The sequence below is a fragment of the Nerophis ophidion genome, linkage group LG18 (assembly GCF_033978795.1).
Source record: "Nerophis ophidion isolate RoL-2023_Sa linkage group LG18, RoL_Noph_v1.0, whole genome shotgun sequence".
NCBI classification, from domain to species: domain Eukaryota; kingdom Metazoa; phylum Chordata; class Actinopteri; order Syngnathiformes; family Syngnathidae; genus Nerophis; species Nerophis ophidion.
In genome coordinates, this window is record NC_084628.1 from 45028568 (window position 1) to 45046760 (window position 18193).

An 18193-nucleotide genomic window follows, 5' to 3' on the forward strand; every position below is an offset into this window, starting at 1 on the left:
CCTTCACAAACTCTTTGGTGTTCCAGGATCCTGGGAGCCCAAGCACCGATGAGGGTCATTGAGCACTTTTTGTTGAGTTTCACCTTGACAGACGTGAGACATGAGTTAAGTCACACAGGGGAGTCTGACATACACTACTTAAGCACTTAAGTACTACTTAACAAAGTGTATCCGCCCCCTTCCTCTCACAATAAATGGTCCCTCATCTGTTCTCCTTCTTTCAATGTCGATATTGCATCGTGACAATTTGTGTGCGATGTTGGCAGTAGTAATAATAATAATAATAATAATAATATTGGATTACATTTTATATTTAGCACTTTTCTATTATTAGATACTCAAAGCGCTCACAGAGAAGTGAGAACTCATCATTCATTCACACCTACTGGTGGTGGTTGGTAGTGTTGTTAGTAGTGTTGTTGGTGTTGTTAGTAGTGTTGTTAGTTAGTGTTGTTAGTAGTGTTGTTAGTAGTGTTGTTAGTAGTGTTGTTAGTAGTGTTGTTAGTTAGTGTTGTTAGTAGTGTTGTTAGTAGTGTTGTTAGTACTGTTGTTAGTGTTGTTAGTAGTGTTGTCAGTAGTGTTGTTAGTAGTGTTGTTAGTAGTGTTGTTAGTGTTGTTAGTAGTGTTGTTAGTAGTGTTGTTAGTACTGTTGTTAGTGTTGTTAGTAGTGTTAGTAGTGTCAGTAGTGTTGTTAGTAGTGTTGTTAGTGTTGTTAGTAGTGTTGTTAGTAGCGTTGTTCGTGTTGTTAGTAGTGTTGTTAGTAGTGTTGTTAGTTAGTGTTGTTAGTAGTGTTGTTAGTAGTGTTAGTAGTGTTGTTAGTAGTGTTGTTAGTGTTGTTAGTAGTGTTGTTAGTGTTGTTAGTAGCGTTGTTAGTTAGTGTTGTTAGTAGTGTTGTTAGTAGTGTTGTTAGTTAGTGTTGTTAGTAGTGTTGTTAGTGTTGTTAGTGTTGTTAGTTAGTGTTGTTAGTAGTGTTGTTAGTAGTGTTAGTAGTGTTGTTAGTGTTGTTAGTAGTGCTGTTAGTGTTGTTAGTACTGTTGTTAGTTAGTGTTGTTAGTAGTGTTGTTAGTTAGTGTTGTTAGTAGTGTTGTTAGCAGTGTTAGTAGTGTTGTTAGTGTTGTTAGTGTTGTTAGTTAGTGTTGTTAGTAGTGTTAGTAGTGTTGTTAGTGTTGTTAGTTAGTGTTGTTAGTAGTGTTGTTAGTAGTGTTGTTAGTAGTGTTAGTAGTGTTGTTAGTTAGTGTTGTTAGTAGTGTTGTTAGTAGTGTTGTTAGTGTTGGTAGTTAGTGTTGTTAGTAGTGTTAGTAGTGTTGTTAGTAGTGTTGTTAGTACTGTTGTTAGTGTTGTTAGTAGTGTTAGTAGTGTTGTTAGTGTTGTTAGTAGTGTTGTTAGTTAGTGTTGTTAGTAGTGTTGTTAGTAGTGTTGTTAGTAGTGTTAGTAGTGTTGTTAGTGTTGTTAGTAGTGCTGTTAGTGTTGTTAGTACTGTTGTTAGTTAGTGTTGTTAGTAGTGTTGTTAGTTAGTGTTGTTAGTAGTGTTGTTAGCAGTGTTAGTAGTGTTGTTAGTGTTGTTAGTTAGTGTTGTTAGTAGTGTTAGTAGTGTTGTTAGTGTTGTTAGTTAGTGTTGTTAGTAGTGTTGTTAGTAGTGTTGTTAGTAGTGTTAGTAGTGTTGTTAGTTAGTGTTGTTAGTTAGTGTTGTTAGTAGTGTTGTTAGTAGTGTTGTTAGTGTTGTTAGTTAGTGTTGTTAGTAGTGTTAGTAGTGTTGTTAGTAGTGTTGTTAGTAGTGTTGTTAGTACTGTTGTTAGTGTTGTTAGTAGTGTTGTTAGTGTTGTTAGTAGTGTTGTTAGTACTGTTGTTAGTGTTGTTAGTAGTGTTAGTAGTGTTGTTAGTGTTGTTAGTAGTGTTGTTAGTAGTGTTGTTAGTTAGTGTTGTTAGTAGTGTTAGTAGTGTTGTTAGTGTTGTTAGTAGTGTTGTTAGTTAGTGTTGTTAGTAGTGTTGTTAGCAGTGTTAGTAGTGTTGTTAGTGTTGTTAGTGTTGTTAGTAGTGTTGTTAGTGTTGTTAGTTAGTGTTGTTAGTAGTGTTGTTAGTTAGTGTTGTTAGTAGTGTTGTTAGTGTTGTTAGTAGTGTTGTTAGTAGTGTTGTTAGTGTTGTTAGTTAGTTGTTAGTAGTGTTAGTAGTGTTGTCCCGGTACCAAAATGTATTTCGATACTTTACGATACTTTTCTAAATAAAGGAGACCACAAAAATGTCATTATTGTCTTTATTGTAACACAAAATGTTAGTGTAGATGAAACATATGTTTATTATTGTCATTTAGTCCTTAAATAAAATGTTGAACATACTAGACAACTTGTCTTTTAGTAGTAAGTAAACAAACAAAGACTCCTAATTAGTCTGCAGTAACATATTGTGTCATTTATACACCTATTTTGTCAAAATTTTAAAAGATTATTAATCCACTTGTTCATTTACTGTTAATATCTGCTTATTTTCTCTTATAACATGTTCTATCTACACTTCTGTTCAAATGTAATAATCACTTATTCTTCTCTTCTTTGATACTTGACATTAGTTTTGGATGATACCACACATCTACGTATCGATCCGATACCAAGTAGTTACAGGGTCATACATTGGTCATATTCACAGTCCTCATGAGTCCAGGGACGTATTTACTGACTTTATAAACATAATATAAATATCAAAAAAATCAGAAAAAGATTTTGTGATGCTAAAAAATAACAATGCCATCAAAGTAATATTGACAAGTAAGTGCACACTAACGCTAATTGGAACAGATTGATACGTGTAGTGATCACGTTTAGTGATCATGTGCAGTGATTATGTGTAGTGATCATGTTTAGTGATCATGTGTAGTGATCATGTGCAGTGATCATGTGCAGTGATCATGTGCAGTGATCATGTGTAGTGATCATGTGTAGTGATCATGTGCAGTGATCATGTGCAGTGATCATGTGTAGTGATCATGTGTAGTGATCATGTGCAGTGATCATGTTTAGTGATCATGTGCAGTGATCATGTTTAGTGATCATGTGCAGTGATTATGTGTAGTGATCATGTTTAGTGATCATGTGCAGTGATTATGTTTAGTGATCATGTGCAGTGATTATGTGTAGTGATCATGTGTAGTGATCATGTGTAGTGATCATGTGTAGTGATCATGTGTAGTGATCATGTGCAGTGATCATGTGCAGTGATCATGTGTAGTGATCATGTGTAGTGATCATGTGCAGTGATCATGTTTAGTGATCATGTGCAGTGATCATGTTTAGTGATCATGTGCAGTGATCATGTGTAGTGATCATGTGCAGTGATCATGTGTAGTGATCATGTTTAGTGATCATGTGCAGTGATTATGTGTAGTGATCATGTTTAGTGATCATGTGCAGTGATCATGTATAGTGATCATGTGCAGTGATCATGTGCAGTGATCATGTGTAGTGATCATGTGCAGTGATCATGTGTAGTGATCATGTGCAGTGATTATGTGTAGTGATCATGTGTAGTGATCATGTGTAGTGATCATGTGACGCCTGATGAGCTTCATTCCACAGAGTTTTTATTTGAGCAGCTGCTGATAATGTCAGTGTTGACATACCAGTGGATCCAAGGTGGTATTCTGTGTGTGTGTGTGTGTGTGTGTGTGTGTGTGTTCATTGTAATGCGTGGGTATCAGCTTGTGTAGAGTACAAACATGACATATTTACAGTACATGCAGAGTAAGTGAGATAATAGACATACTGTACATAGTGCTAGGTGCTGATCTCATGCAATGTGAGAGCAGAGAGTTATTTATCTAACAATATGTTTTTTAAGGCGAGCAAGAATTGTAGAACTCAATTCTCAGACCTCCTCAGTAAAATCATCCCCAGCCATGACAGAGTGCTGATCTTGGGAGATTTCAAAATCCTTATTGATGATCCCACACGGGGCTTTGAATGTGAATTTATGGACCTGAGACTTTGTTGGTCTCACCCAACATGTTTCCGTCCCAACCCATAAAAGCTCACACCCTAGATCTTGTCCTCTGTCCATCTCCATGTCAGCAATATGGAAACCATGGCAGCCATTATGCTGTGGTTTTTCAAAGCTGTCTCCCCCTTCCACTAACACCCAATGTCCTGCATGCCTCTCACGGTTTATCAATCATGGTTTTTGTCATCTACAAAGTCAATATTGGAGGGTTTGATCATCTAGAAGGTCAATATTGGTTTATTCCACCATGCAATGCAACAACACTACAAAACTCTTACCCAATGTTATCCATCCATTCAGGTGTTACTCATTTCTCCTTCGTACACATGCATGCAGCACTACAACACTACACAAGTCTTACCCAATGTTATCCATCCATTCAGGTGTTACTCATTTCTCCTTCATACACATGCATGCAGCACTACAACACTACACAAGTCTTACACAATGTGTTATGGGTCACACTCTTGCTTCTCCTGCTGCTGTGAAGGCTGTTGAGCGCACCGCGGGCCACACCAACAGGCGTTCCCTCTCCGCTACGGGCGTCCCTCCGCAAGAGATCTGCAATCAACACACCTGCCCGTGATGAGCGACCAGCCTTCTTCATAAACCAGGGCGTCTTGAGATCCAGTGCCAGAACGTAGCTTCTCCTACCAGTACAGTAAACCAACACATCTCCAGCCTTCTCTCTGCCTGTGTTCCCTTCCTGTCGTGTTCACCCTCTCTCCTGTTGTGTCGTCCTCCAGCTTCCTCGTCGTCGAACTCTGGGTCTCGTCTACCTGGACTCCCTTTGGATTCCCTCTTGCCTTCCTGGACTAAGACCTCGCACTTGTCCTCGACCATCCACCTGCCCTCGGACGTTTGAGCCTGCTTTTCACCTTTTGGACTACCGCCTCGATCTCAACAGGTACACTCAACACCCTCTGGTGACCACGCTCAGGTAATACTTACACATAGTCGCACTACATCTCTTTCAGCTAATCACATACTGAGATGTCAATAAAAACACGCTGGCAGCTAACGACGTCATCGCCTCTCTGCAGTCTTCTTCTCCCGCTGTCCCGTCACACAATGTTACATATTCTTTCATTCCTTCGTTCATTCATTCATGTTATTTGTCATCATTCTTACACCATGCAGCGCAACACTTTTTACAATGTCATCTATGTATTTATTTATTAATTCATTCATCTTGCTCATTTATCATTCTTACACCATGCACCGCAACAACACTAACAAACTCTTTTATTCATTCATTCATTAATAATCAATCAAAGTTTACTTTTGTAGCCCTAAATCACAAGTGTCTCAAAGGGCTGCACAAGCCACAATGACAACCTCGGCTCAGTAAGTTTCTTACAAGTATCATTATCACTGCAGGACGAGGAATAGCTAAACATGCTTCACTACACACTGTTAATAGCAAACTAGCAGTGAATGTAAACTAACGCCATTGGTGGATCTACACCTGACATCCACTGTAATGATACCAAGTACAATAGTGTATGTAGTTGATACTACTATAATTAAATCAGTATTTTTTACCGTCACAAAATCTTTTTTCCTTTTTTAAAAATGTATATTATGTTTATAAAGTCAGTAAATATGTCCCTGGACACATGAGGACTTTGAATATGACCAATGTATGATCCTGTAACTACTTGGTATCACATCCATACCTAAATGTGTGGTATCATCCAAAACTAATGTCAAGTATCAAAGAAAAGAAGAATAAGTGATTATTACATTTGAACAGAAGTGTAGATAGAACATGTTAAAACAGAAAATAAGCAGATATCAACATTAAATAAGTGGATTAATATTCCATTTTTACAGCTTGTCCTTTTGATAAAATAATAGGTGTATAAATGACACAATATGTTACTGCAGACTAATTAGGAGTCTTTGTTTGTTTACTTACTACTAAAAGACAAGTTGTCTAGTATGTTCAACATTTTATTTCAGGACTAAATGACAATAATAAACATATGTTTCATCTACACTAAGATTTTTTTGTTAAAATAAAGCCAATAAAGACATTTTTTGTGGTCTACCTTATTTAGAAAAGTATCAAAGTACATTTTGGTACCGGTACTAAAATATTGGTTTCGGGACAACCCTAGTCTTGAGCATTTTTATTAAAAATACAATTAAAATAATAGAATAAGCCCTGCATGTGTGGACTGTTCAGTATGCTGGCATAAGTTAGGACACCCCTGCTCTAGATGCTGCACTCCATTTATTCTACTTTTTCTTCACATAAAACTGCTGTGTATAAATACATGAGATGATCCAAAGGTGTCAAACGTGCGACCCGAGGGCCGGATCAGGCCTGAGAACAGACTTTATCCGGCCCGGTGGATGAGTTTGCTGAGTGAAAAAATGACCCTGCAATTTTGAAAGAAAGAAACAGCCGTTCAAAATGTGTCACTGGATGTCGCAATAGCAATTCTTTGTATCTTTGTAGATGATGCATCATACACACAATTGACAAAAGTATTTGTCCACCTGCCTTGACTCACATATGAAGTTCAAGTGCCAACCATTCCTAGCCTATAGGGTTCAATATTACCTTTTGCAGCTATTACAGCTTCAACTCTTCTGGGAAGGCTGTCCACAAGGTTGCAGAGTGTGTTTATAGCTATTTTCCACCAAAAGTGCATTAGTGAGGTCACACACTGATGTTGGTGGAAAAGGCCTGGCTCTCAGTCTCCATTCTAAGTCATCCCAAAGGTGTTCTATCGGGTTCAGGTCAGGACTCTGTGCAGGCCAGTCAAGTCATCCATGTCTTTATGGACCTTGCTTTGTGGACTGGTGCACAGTCATGTAGGAAGAGGAAGGTGCTTACTCCAAACTGTTCCCACAAGGATGGGAGCATGGAATTGTCCAAAATGTTTTGGAGCATTCAAAGTTCCTTTCACAGGAACTAAGGGGCCAAGCCCAACTCCTGAAAAACAACCCCACACCATAATTCCTCCTCTAGCAAATTTCACACTCAACACAATGCAGTCTGAAATGTAGTGTTCTCCTGGCAACCTCCAAACCCAGACTGGTCCATCAGATTGCCAGATGGAAAAGTGTGATTCATCAGTCCCGAGAAGGCGTCGCCACTGCTCTAGAGTCCAGTGGTGATGTCCTTTACACCACTGCATCCCACGCTTTGCATTGGACTTGGTGATGTATGACTTAGATGCAGCTGCTCGGCCATGGAAACCCATTCCATGAAGACAATGGAATGGGTTTCTCGCACCTTACGAGGTGTCTGACACACACTCGACGACACAGATGATGCATGATCAAAGTATCCTTTGGTATATTAATGCTGAACAAAGTAAGGAAGCTCCTTGTACTTTTTATATTATGTTAAACATCATTTATTTGCATCCTGCTGCATAATCAAGTTGCATTCCAGTGGCATCCCACTGCAAGAAAGAGTAGAGCGCCTCTCCCGATAGTCTATTTACTTTCTGTTGCCAATTTCACCTATAACCTCCTTTTCTTGACTTTTAATATCTCTTCCCCTCACCTTCTACCTTTCTACCTTTCTTATTTCACCTTTCACTTCCCACGGCAGCCTTGCTTCTTTACCGTCTTTTATTCTTTGCTGCTTCAATGCGGCGGCCCATTAACTTCACCACCCGTGTGTGTGTGTGTGTGTGTGTGTGTGTGCGTGTGCGTGTGCGTGTGCGTGCGTGCGTGCGTGTGTGCGTGCGTGCGTGCGTGCGTGCGTGCGTTACATTAGGTGGGCAGATGAAGGATGGAAAAGCGACACATTCATTAAACTCCAAAATAAATGAGGCACTGTTGACTTTATTTTGACTGTAGAGTCTGAGACGTTTATTTCTTTGGTTGAAAGCGACACAAACCAACATCTCAACATCACTGGCATAGTGTTGGAACGATACTCAGATTTTGGTACTGGTACTAAAGTTATTTTGATACTTTTCGTGACTTTTCTAAAAATAAAATGGAGCACAAAAAAGGACGTTATTGGTTTTATTTAAACAAAAATCTTAGTGTAGATAAACTGTGTGTTTATTACTGTAGTTTAAATAAAATGTTGAACATACTAGACAACTTGTCTTTTAGTAGTAAGTAAACAAACAAAGACTCCTAATTAATCTGCAGTAACATATTGTGTCATTTATACACCTATTATTTTATACACATTATTAAGGACAAACTGTAAAACATTGATTATTAAGCCACTTGTTCATTTACTGTTGATATCTGCTTATTTTCTGTTTTAACATGTTCTATCTAACCCCATCCATCCATCCATTGCCTACCGCTTATTCCCTTATGGTGTCGCGGGGGGCGCTGGCGGCTATCTCAGCTACAATCGTGCGGAAGGCGGTGTACACCCTGGACAAGTCCCCATCTCATCGCAGGGCCAACACAGACAGACAACATTCACACTCACATTCACACACTAGGGACCATGTAGTGTTGCCAATCAACCTATCTTTGGAGGTGGGAGGGGCCTATCCCCAGGTGCATGTCTTTGGAGGTGGGAGGAGCCTATCCCCAGGTGCATGTCTTTGGAGGTGGGAGGGGCCTATCCCCAGGTGCATGTCTTTGGAGGTGGGAGGGGCCTATCCCCAGGTGCATGTCTTTGGAGGTGGGAGGGGCCTATCCCCAGGTGCATGTCCTTGGAGGTGGGAGGGGCCTATCCCCCGGTGCATGTCTTTGGAGGTGGGAGGGGCCCATCCCTAGGTGTATGTCTTTGGAGGTGGGAGGGGCCTATCCCCAGGTGCATGTCTTTGGAGGTGGGAGGGGCCTATCCCCAGGTGCATGTCCTTGGAGGTGGGAGGGGCCTATCCCCCGGTGTATGTCTTTGGAGGTGGGAGGGGCCTATCCCTAGGTGTATGTCTTTGGAGGTGGGAGGGGCCTATCCCCAGGTGTATGTCTTTGGAGGTGGGAGGGGCCTATCCCTAGGTGCATGTCTTTGGAGGTGGGAGGGGCCTATCCCCAGGTGCATGTCTTTGGAGGTGGGAGGGGCCTATCCCCCGGTGCATGTCTTTGGAGGTGGGAGGGGCCCATCCCTAGGTGTATGTCTTTGGAGGTGGGAGGGGCCTATCCCCAGGTGTATGTCTTTGGAGGTGGGAGGGGCCTATCCCTAGGTGTATGTCTTTGGAGGTGGGAGGGGCCTATCCCCAGGTGCATGTCTTTCGAGGTGGGAGGGGCCTATCCCCAGGTGCATGTCTTTGGAGGTGGGAGGATGCCAGAGTACCTGGAAGGAACTCACGCAGTCACAGTGAGAACATGCAAACTCCACACAGAAAGATCCCGAGCCTGGGATTGAACCCTCTTTGATACTTGACATACGTTTTGGATGATACCAAACATTTAGGTATCGATCCGATACCAAATAGTTACAGAGTCATACAATAAAATATAATACCTAATAAACCAATAATAATATGGTTTAGAAATACTGATTTAAAGGGTAGGTGTTGCGCGGTTTTGTGTTTTAACATGTTCTATCTACACTTCTGTTCAAATGTAATAATCACTTATTCTTCTTTTCTTTCATACTTGACATTAGTTTTGGATGATACCACACATTTAGGTATGGATGTGATACCAAGTAGTTACAGGATCATACAATAAAATGTAATACCTAACAAACCAATTCTGATGTAAAGAGTAGGTGTTGCGCTGTTATCTCTTTTAACATGTTCTATCTACACTTCTGTTCAAATGTAATAATCACTTATTCTTCTCTTCTTTCATACTTGACATTAGTTTTGGATGATACCACACATTTAGGTATGGATGTGATACCAAGTAGTTAGAGGATCATACTTTGGTCATATTCAAAGTCCTCATGTGTCCAGGGACATATTTATTGACTTTATAAACATAATATACATTTAAAAAAAACAAAAGAAGTTGCAATGATGCCAAAAAATATTGAGTGATCATAGTAGTATCGACTAGATAGATACGTTAATATAGGTGAACACACGTCTACAGAGCTGGAAATATCTTGTGGTGTATCTCTGGGATCAATACCAGGATATTAATTGTGCAATTTTATTATATAAATAATATTTGCAAAGTTACAAAGGACTTGAAGTTAGTTTTATTAGCAGATGATACAACTGTGTTTTCTTCAGGAGAGAACACACAGAAGATAATACAAATTATAATAAAATAAAAAGATGGTTTGACAAAAGCAGACTATCTTTGAATCTCAGTAAAAGTAAAATAATGCTATTTGGTAACAGAAGAGAAAGTCCCAGACAAATACAAATAGGCAAAGTAGACATAGTGCTGGATTTCCCCCAGTGATCAATAAAGTACTTTCTATTCTATCCTACATTGATAGAGTAAATTAAACTACATTTCTAAGTATGATGGATGATAAATTAAAGTAGAAATCTCATGTAAAAAAACAAAAACAACATAAAGTAGCAAGAAACATGTCAATAATGAATCAAGCAAAACATGACTTCATATTGTCTTCTGCTCACTACTATTGTTAAATATCTGACTTATTGTGTACAAACTAACTATCAGTATGTGGAATGAAATGATGGAAGGTATTAAGCAGATAAATGAAAGAAAGCAGCAATATGATTCACTTTAAGAGACTGTTCACACCTAAAGTGTTCACTAAAGTCCTACTGAAAGCCACTACTAGCCACCACGCAGTCTGATAGTTTATATATCAATGATGAAATATTAACATTGCAACACATGACAATACGCCCGCTTTAGTTTACTAAATTACAATTTTAAATTTCCCGGGAGTCCTGGAAACGTTGTGTAATGATGACGTGTACGCAAGACGTCACGGGTTTATAGGAAGTATGAGCGCTGCACACACACACAGCTAAAAGTCGTCTGCTTTAACGGCATAATTACACAGTATTTTGGACATCTGTGTTGCTGAATCTTTTGCAATTTGTTCAATGAATATTGGAGAAGTCACAGTAGAAAGACGGAGTTGGGAAGCTTTAGCCTTTAGCCACACAAACACACGGTGATTCCTTGTTTAAAATTCCTGGAGGTGAAACTTTACTATGGATCAGAGCGGTCAAGCGAGCATGAATCAAGACGGAATGTCAACCAGCAGGTTTTGGTGAGAAAATTGTGGTTAAAAAGTGGCTTCTTACAGGAGAAAAGCTGAGCTTGTGTCGTCCATGAAGCTGTCGTCGACTCCCCTGAGACATTGGCGTCAACACACCTGTGGACACACCCCTCTGACTATCAGGTACTGTTAATCTCACTAAAACACTAGCAACACAATAGAAAGATAAGGCATTTCCCAAAATTATCCTAGTAAATGTGTCTAAAACATCGAAATCCGTCCAAATCGTGTTTTTTTTTTAAAACTTTTTTTCTAGTCCGTCCCTATCAATATCCTCAAACACAAATCTTTCATCCTCGCTCAAATTAATGGGGAAATTTTCATTTTATCAGTCCGAATAGCACTTTTTGTTGGAAGCTCCCATTATAAACAATGTGAATATGTGAGGAGTCATCACACTTGTGATGTCATCGTCTGCGAATTCCGGTAGAGGCAGGGCTTTTCTCTTAACACCGACAGTTGCAAACTTTATTCTGGATGTTCTCTACTAAATCCTTTCAGCAAAAATAGGGCAAAAGCGCAAAATGATCTAGTATGACACATAGAATGGACCTGCTATCCCGTTGGATAGGTGGGAGGGGCCTATCCCCAGGTGTGTGTCTTTTGAGGTGGGAGGGGCCTATCCCCAGGTGCATGTCTTTGGAGGTGGAAAGGGCCTATCCCCAGGTGTGTGTCTTTGGAAGTGGGAGGGGCCAGCCTCAGGTGCGTGTCTTTGGAGGTGGGAGGGGCCTATCCATAGGTGTGTGTCTTTGGAAGTGGGAGGGGCCTATCCCCAGGTGCGTGTCTTTGGAGGTGGGAGGGGCCTATCCTCAGGTGCGCATCTTTGGAGGTGGGAGGGGCCTATCCCCAAGTGCATGACTTTGGAGGTGGGAGGGGCCTATCCCCAAGTGCATGACTTTGGAGGTGGGTGGGGCCTATCCCCAGGTGCATGTCTTTGGAGGTGGGAGGGGCCTATCCCCAAGTGCATGACTTTGGAGGTGGGAGGGGCCTATCCCCAAGTGCATGACTTTGGAGGTGGGTGGGGCCTATCCCCAGGTGCATGTCTTTTGAGGTGGGTGGGGCCTATCCCCAGGTGCATGTCTTTGGAGGTGGGAGGGGCCTATCCCCAAGTGCATGACTTTGGAGGTGGGAGGGGACGGTTAGAATGTGGATTGTGTATTAGAAGTGAGAGTCAGACCCAGCATTGATGCAGTCAGAAGTGTGCAAGTCATTTTCACAAAGCTGAGTCTTTAATAATGTTTTCTGCGTCTCTGCGTCCTGCAGACATTTACTTGAGGGCTGGCGTGTGAAAGCCGATCCACCCGTCCTGGATTCCCTTGCTAAACTTAGCCGAGCGTCAGCGATGGTGATATCGGGGGTCATTAGCGTGTTTTTACTGAGCACTTTTGTCAGACTGCACAAGATGTTGTCTCATCTTGCCGAGCTCGTGCAAGAACTGTCTCCCCCGTCCAGCCGGTATTGATCCGGCGGCGCTTGCACGGTAGAAGAGCCATCCGTCTCAGAGGCCTGCCTTGCAGACGCTGCTTTCAAGGTCAAGTCAACACGCGATGTTTGAACGCTACAATCTATCTCAGCAGGGCACTCAGCTCCCCTAGGGAAGGACAAACAAGACAAGATACTTGGTCTTCATTCTTGGTTTTTTAAACAACCGAGAACATGCTAGCACACAAGTTTATATATCATAAGACAAATGGTCACTGACAAGTACTTGCTTTAAATCAGACCTGGGCAAATGAAGGCCCAGGGGCTTCATGCGGCCCGTTAAGTTTTTCAATCTGGACATTCCCGAAGTCTGTTGCTATAGTTATTAGCTATTGTGCTTAAACTGAACTGTTTCTATCTGTGCAAGGACAAAAACTTCTTGTCTGAAGGGTGGCCTCAGCCACGGATGAACTCCTAAATAAATAGAGGGACGTGGGAGCTGTACTTTAGAGCGTAGGGCGAGAGTGTGACTAAGTGTGCAACTCCATGCGTTCTCCTCATGAGCTAAATTGAACTCTGTCTCTGCATGGTTCCTTGCTTCTTGTTTAATAGATGTCATCAGTGTTTGAATCTGGCACTGTGGTAATATAATTAGTGACTATGGTCATCTAATTAGTGACTATGGTCATCTAAGGCCCCTTCTACACTAAGCCAGATAAGGTTATCCAGGGTAAATCCCACCTAACCTTATCCTTGTCACACACACACACACAATGGTCGTTTTAGACCCCCTCACCCCCCTCTGTCCTCCGGCGCCAGGCCACCTAGTACACATGTGTGGACAATGTGCAGGTCATAGTCACCTCCAGTGTTGCTTTGTGTGCAAGTTGTTAAATGTAACTTATCTGAACAATATCCAGTGTTGTGCTATTTCGATGAACTGGAATCCAGTGTGACTATTGTAGTCAATCACACCTGAGACGTCAATCACATCTTTAATAGACACCTAAACAATGTGATGAAGAACATTTTACAACAATTAATGTCGGGATGTAATATCTGGTCAGGACACTCCTCACTCTTTTGCCTTCACCTTCATTGTCCATTCCTTTTTGCTGACTTGATATACTCTGGACCTAGACCTTGAGTCTGTGACATAATTGGCAGACAATAACTGATAGTCTGCTTTGCCGGTCCAAAAGCATTCGCCATTTTCCGTAGTCTTCACTCCACGGTCAGGTAATACAAAGCACACGCTACCTTTTTTATCACATCCACGGGAGCCCGCATTCTCGTTGTCTCTTCTTCGACAAATGGACAAAGTTTTTGGCTAAGTAGAATCACAGCTCACCTGGACATTGGAAAGTTGTCTTGCCGTCTGAGAAGTGTTGTATCCCAGATAGCTGCAATGGCTTTCTCTTAAGGTATTGATGTGTGATTTCCACCAGCGTCTGTACAAGTAGAAGAAGGAGAAACACGGACATGTCTGGATAACCTTCCTCCATATTTCCAATGGTTAGCTCCGAGTCACGAAAACCGCATTATTATGAAGCTGGCTGTGACGTGTGGAGGCGTGGTCTTTCTGACGTCACTTCCTGTGTGGGGGCGTGGTCTTTCTGATGTCACTTCCTGTGTGACGGCGTGGTCTTTCTGATGTCATTTCCTGTGTGACAGCGTGGTCTTTCTGATGTCACTTCCTGTGTGACGGCGTGGTCTTTCTGATGTCACTTCCTGTGTGGCAGCGTGGTGTTTCTGACGTCACTTCCTGTGTGGGGGCGTGGTCTTTCTGATGTCACTTCCGGTGTGGGGGCGTGGTCTTTCTGATGTCATTTCCTGTGTGACAGCGTGGTCTTTCTGATGTCACTTCCTGTGTGACGGCGTGGTCTTTCTGATGTCACTTCCTGTGTGGCAGCGTGGTGTTTCTGACGTCACTTCCTGTGTGGGGGCGTGGTCTTTCTGATGTCACTTCCTGTGTGACGGCGTGGTCTTTCTGATGTAATTTCCTGTGTGACAGCGTGGTCTTTCTGATGTCACTTCCTGTGTGACGGCGTGGTCTTTCTGATGTCACTTCCTGTGTGGCAGCGTGGTGTTTCTGACGTCACTTCCGGTGTGGGGGCATGGTCTTTCTGATGTCACTTCCTGTGTGACGGCGTGGTCTTTCTGATGTCATTTCCTGTGTGACAGCATGGTCTTTCTGATGTCACTTCCTGTGTGACGGCGTGGTCTTTCTGATGTCACTTCCTGTGTGGCAGCGTGGTGTTTCTGATGTCACTTCCTGTGTGGCAGCGTGGTGTTTCTGACGTCACTTCCTGTGTGGGGGCGTGGTCTTTCTGATGTCACTTCCGGTGTGGGGGCATGGTCTTTCTGATGTCACTTCCTGTGTGACGGCGTGGTCTTTCTGATGTCATTTCCTGTGTGACAGCATGGTCTTTCTGATGTCACTTCCTGTGTGACGGCGTGGTCTTTCTGATGTCACTTCCTGTGTGGCAGCGTGGTGTTTCTGATGTCACTTCCTGTGTGGCAGCGTGGTGTTTCTGACGTCACTTCCTGTGTGGGGGCGTGGTCTTTCTGATGTCACTTCCGGTGTGGGGGCATGGTCTTTCTGATGTCACTTCCTGTGTGACGGCGTGGTCTTTCTGATGTCACTTCCTGTGTGACGGCGTGGTCTTTCTGATGTCACTTCCTGTGTGGCAGCGTGGTGTTTCTGACGTCAATTCCTGTGTGGGGGCGTGGTCTTTCTGATGCCACTTCCGGTGTGGGGGCGTGGTCTTTCTGATGTCACGTCCTGTGTGACGGCGTGGTGTTTCTGACGTCACTTCCTCTCCGAACTCAGTTTGTAAAGGATCAATGAGTCCATACAAAGCTAAGAGCCGGAAATTCAAGAAATACACGGCTGACTTACCCGTGTGAAAAATTGTCCAAGGATGGGGACCTTAAATGCTGGTTTAGTGTGGTTGAAACAGAGCTTAGGTTAAATAATTATTCCTTTAAGGGGTTATCAGGCTTAGTGGAGACAGAGCCTAAGTCACAGCTGCTCAGACGAGGCACCAAGCAGTGTGGGTGGGGAGTGTTTCCACAGAGTGTTTCCACAGAGTGAGAAATGTGGGTGTCAGGGACAGACGTGGAAGGAGATTATCACAACAAAGTTGTAAAGCTTAGTGACATATCACATATATTAGATTGTAGGTGGGTTTGTTTTTACCCTTTTTGTTCATATTTCACTGTTTGTTGCATTTTTGTTGATTGTAAAATATGTGGATGGAGAGGGGGTGTGATGTTCATATGTTGTCAATATTCAGTGTTTTATCCTTCATAGTTAATATTTTAACATTCTTTATTTTCATGTACATTCTGGCTGTCTCATTCAGTAAAAAAATATAAAATTCCATTCAGTTTTTTAAGGCGGTCTGTCATAATGTTTTTAGCTTTCAATCAGGTTTTGTATTAGTCTTCCTACAAACAGATATATCGGCCCCCAGGCACATTTTGTTCTCTAAATTTGGCCCACGAATCAAAATAATTGCCCAGGCCTGCTTTAAATTCTCCCCTTAGTGTGATGTTTGCCATGTTTTTCAACCGACATGCTAGACAGTCACCTTTAAAGGGGAACTGCACTCTTTTTGGAATGTTACTAAAGACATGAACATACCTCTTGTTTTTCTTGAAGATTTTAAAGGTGATTCAAAAAAACGCTTGAGAGATGCAGCTCATGGGAGTCACTGTTGTCGCCTTCAAAGCCCAATTAAACAACTTTATATACACACTGTAGTAACTGACAGCTTCATAACAATATGTACAATATACACACTTATGTTTAATATTTACCATATTTTTATCATTTTAATCAATGATCAGCACATTGATTTCTGATACCATGGCAGCGCACAGCTGATATCTGGCAACAATTGTTTGTTCCTACTTACAGAATCAAACACAAGTGTGACCCAGGCAGTACTGCATCAAAACGCAACATCAGTGTGTAAAGGATATCACCACAAGAGCACTTGGGAAAACCTCTGTCAGTAACTACAGTTGGTCGCTACATCTGTAAGTGCAAGTTAAAACTCTACTATGCAAAGCCAAAACCATTTATCAACAACACCCAAAAAGTCTGCCGGCGTCACTGGGCCCGAGCTCATCTAAGATGGACTGATGCAAAGTGGAAAGTTATTCTGTGGTCTGACGAATCCACATTTCAAATTGTTTTTGGAAACTGTGGATGTTGGGTCCTCTGGAACAAAGAGTAAAAGAACCATCCGGATTGTTGTAGGGTGAAAGTGTGGTAGTCAGCATGTGTGATGGTATGGGGGTGTATTAGTGATTGTTGTAGGGTGAAAGTGTGGTAGTCAGCATGTGTGATGGTATGGGGGTGTATTAGTGATTGTTGTAGGGTGAAAGTGTGGTAGTCAGCATGTGTGATGGTATGGGGGTGTATTAGTGATTGTTGTAGGGTGAAAGTGTGGTAGTCAGCATGTGTGATGGTATGGGGGTGTATTAGTGATTGTTGTGGGGTGAAAGTGTGGTAGTCAGCATGTGTGATGGTATGGGGGTGTATTAGTGATTGTTGTAGGGTGAAAGTGTGGTAGTCAGCATGTGTGATGGTATGGGGGTGTATTAGTGATTGTTGTAGGGTGAAAGTGTGGTAGGCAGCATGTGTGATGGTATGGGGGTGTATTAGTGATTGTTGTAGGGTGAAAGTGTGGTAGTCAGCATGTGTGATGGTATGGGGGTGTATTAGTGATTGTTGTAGGGTGAAAGTGTGGTAGTCAGCATGTGTGATGGTATGGGGGTGTATTAGTGATTGTTGTGGGGTGAAAGTGTGGTAGTCAGCATGTGTGATGGTATGGGGGTGTATTAGTGATTGTTGTAGGGTGAAAGTGTGGTAGTCAGCATGTGTGATGGTATGGGGGTGTATTAGTGATTGTTGTAGGGTGAAAGTGTGGTAGTCAGCATGTGTGATGGTATGGGGGTGTATTAGTGATTGTTGTAGGGTGAAAGTGTGGTAGTCAGCATGTGTGATGGTATGGGGGTGTATTAGTGATTGTTGTAGGGTGAAAGTGTGGTAGTCAGCATGTGTGATGGTATGGGGGTGTATTAGTGATTGTTGTAGGGTGAAAGTGTGGTAGTCAGCATGTGTGATGGTATGGGGGTGTATTAGTGATTGTTGTAGGGTGAAAGTGTGGTAGTCAGCATGTGTGATGGTATGGGGGTGTATTAGTGATTGTTGTAGGGTGAAAGTGTGGTAGTCAGCATGTGTGATGGTATGGGGGTGTATTAGTGATTGTTGTAGGGTGAAAGTGTGGTAGTCAGCATGTGTGATGGTATGGGGGTGTATTAGTGATTGTTGTAGGGTGAAAGTGTGGTAGTCAGCATGTGTGATGGTATGGGGGTGTATTAGTGATTGTTGTAGGGTGAACGTGTGGTAGTCAGCATGTGTGATGGTATGGGGGTGTATTAGTGATTGTTGTAGGGTGAAAGTGTGGTAGTCAGGATGTGTGATGGTATGGGGGTGTATTAGTGATTGTTGTAGGGTGAAAGTGTGGTAGTCAGCATGTGTGATGGTATGGGGGTGTATTAGTGATTGTTGTAGGGTGAAAGTGTGGTAGTCAGCATGTGTGATGGTATGGGGGTGTATTAGTGATTGTTGTAGGGTGAAAGTGTGGTAGTCAGCATGTGTGATGGTAT

General features: G+C 42.2%; 1 protein-coding gene across 4 annotated transcripts in view; it reads left to right on the forward strand.

Moving 5' to 3' along the window:
- Window positions 1-17444, forward strand: part of p2ry1 (purinergic receptor P2Y1) — a 107736-nt gene extending 90292 nt beyond the window's left edge. For 3 of the 4 annotated variants that reach the window (XR_009802635.1, XR_009802637.1, XR_009802638.1), the window contains 4 exons: window positions 4478-4648; window positions 4734-4894; window positions 11114-11209; window positions 16434-17444. The gene's annotated coding sequence lies outside the window, so the exon portion shown is untranslated. The remainder of the gene's footprint in view (window positions 1-4477; window positions 4649-4733; window positions 4895-11113; window positions 11210-16433) is intronic. The other variant, XR_009802636.1, reaches the window with a different exon arrangement.
- Window positions 17445-18193: the final 749 nt, after the last annotated feature.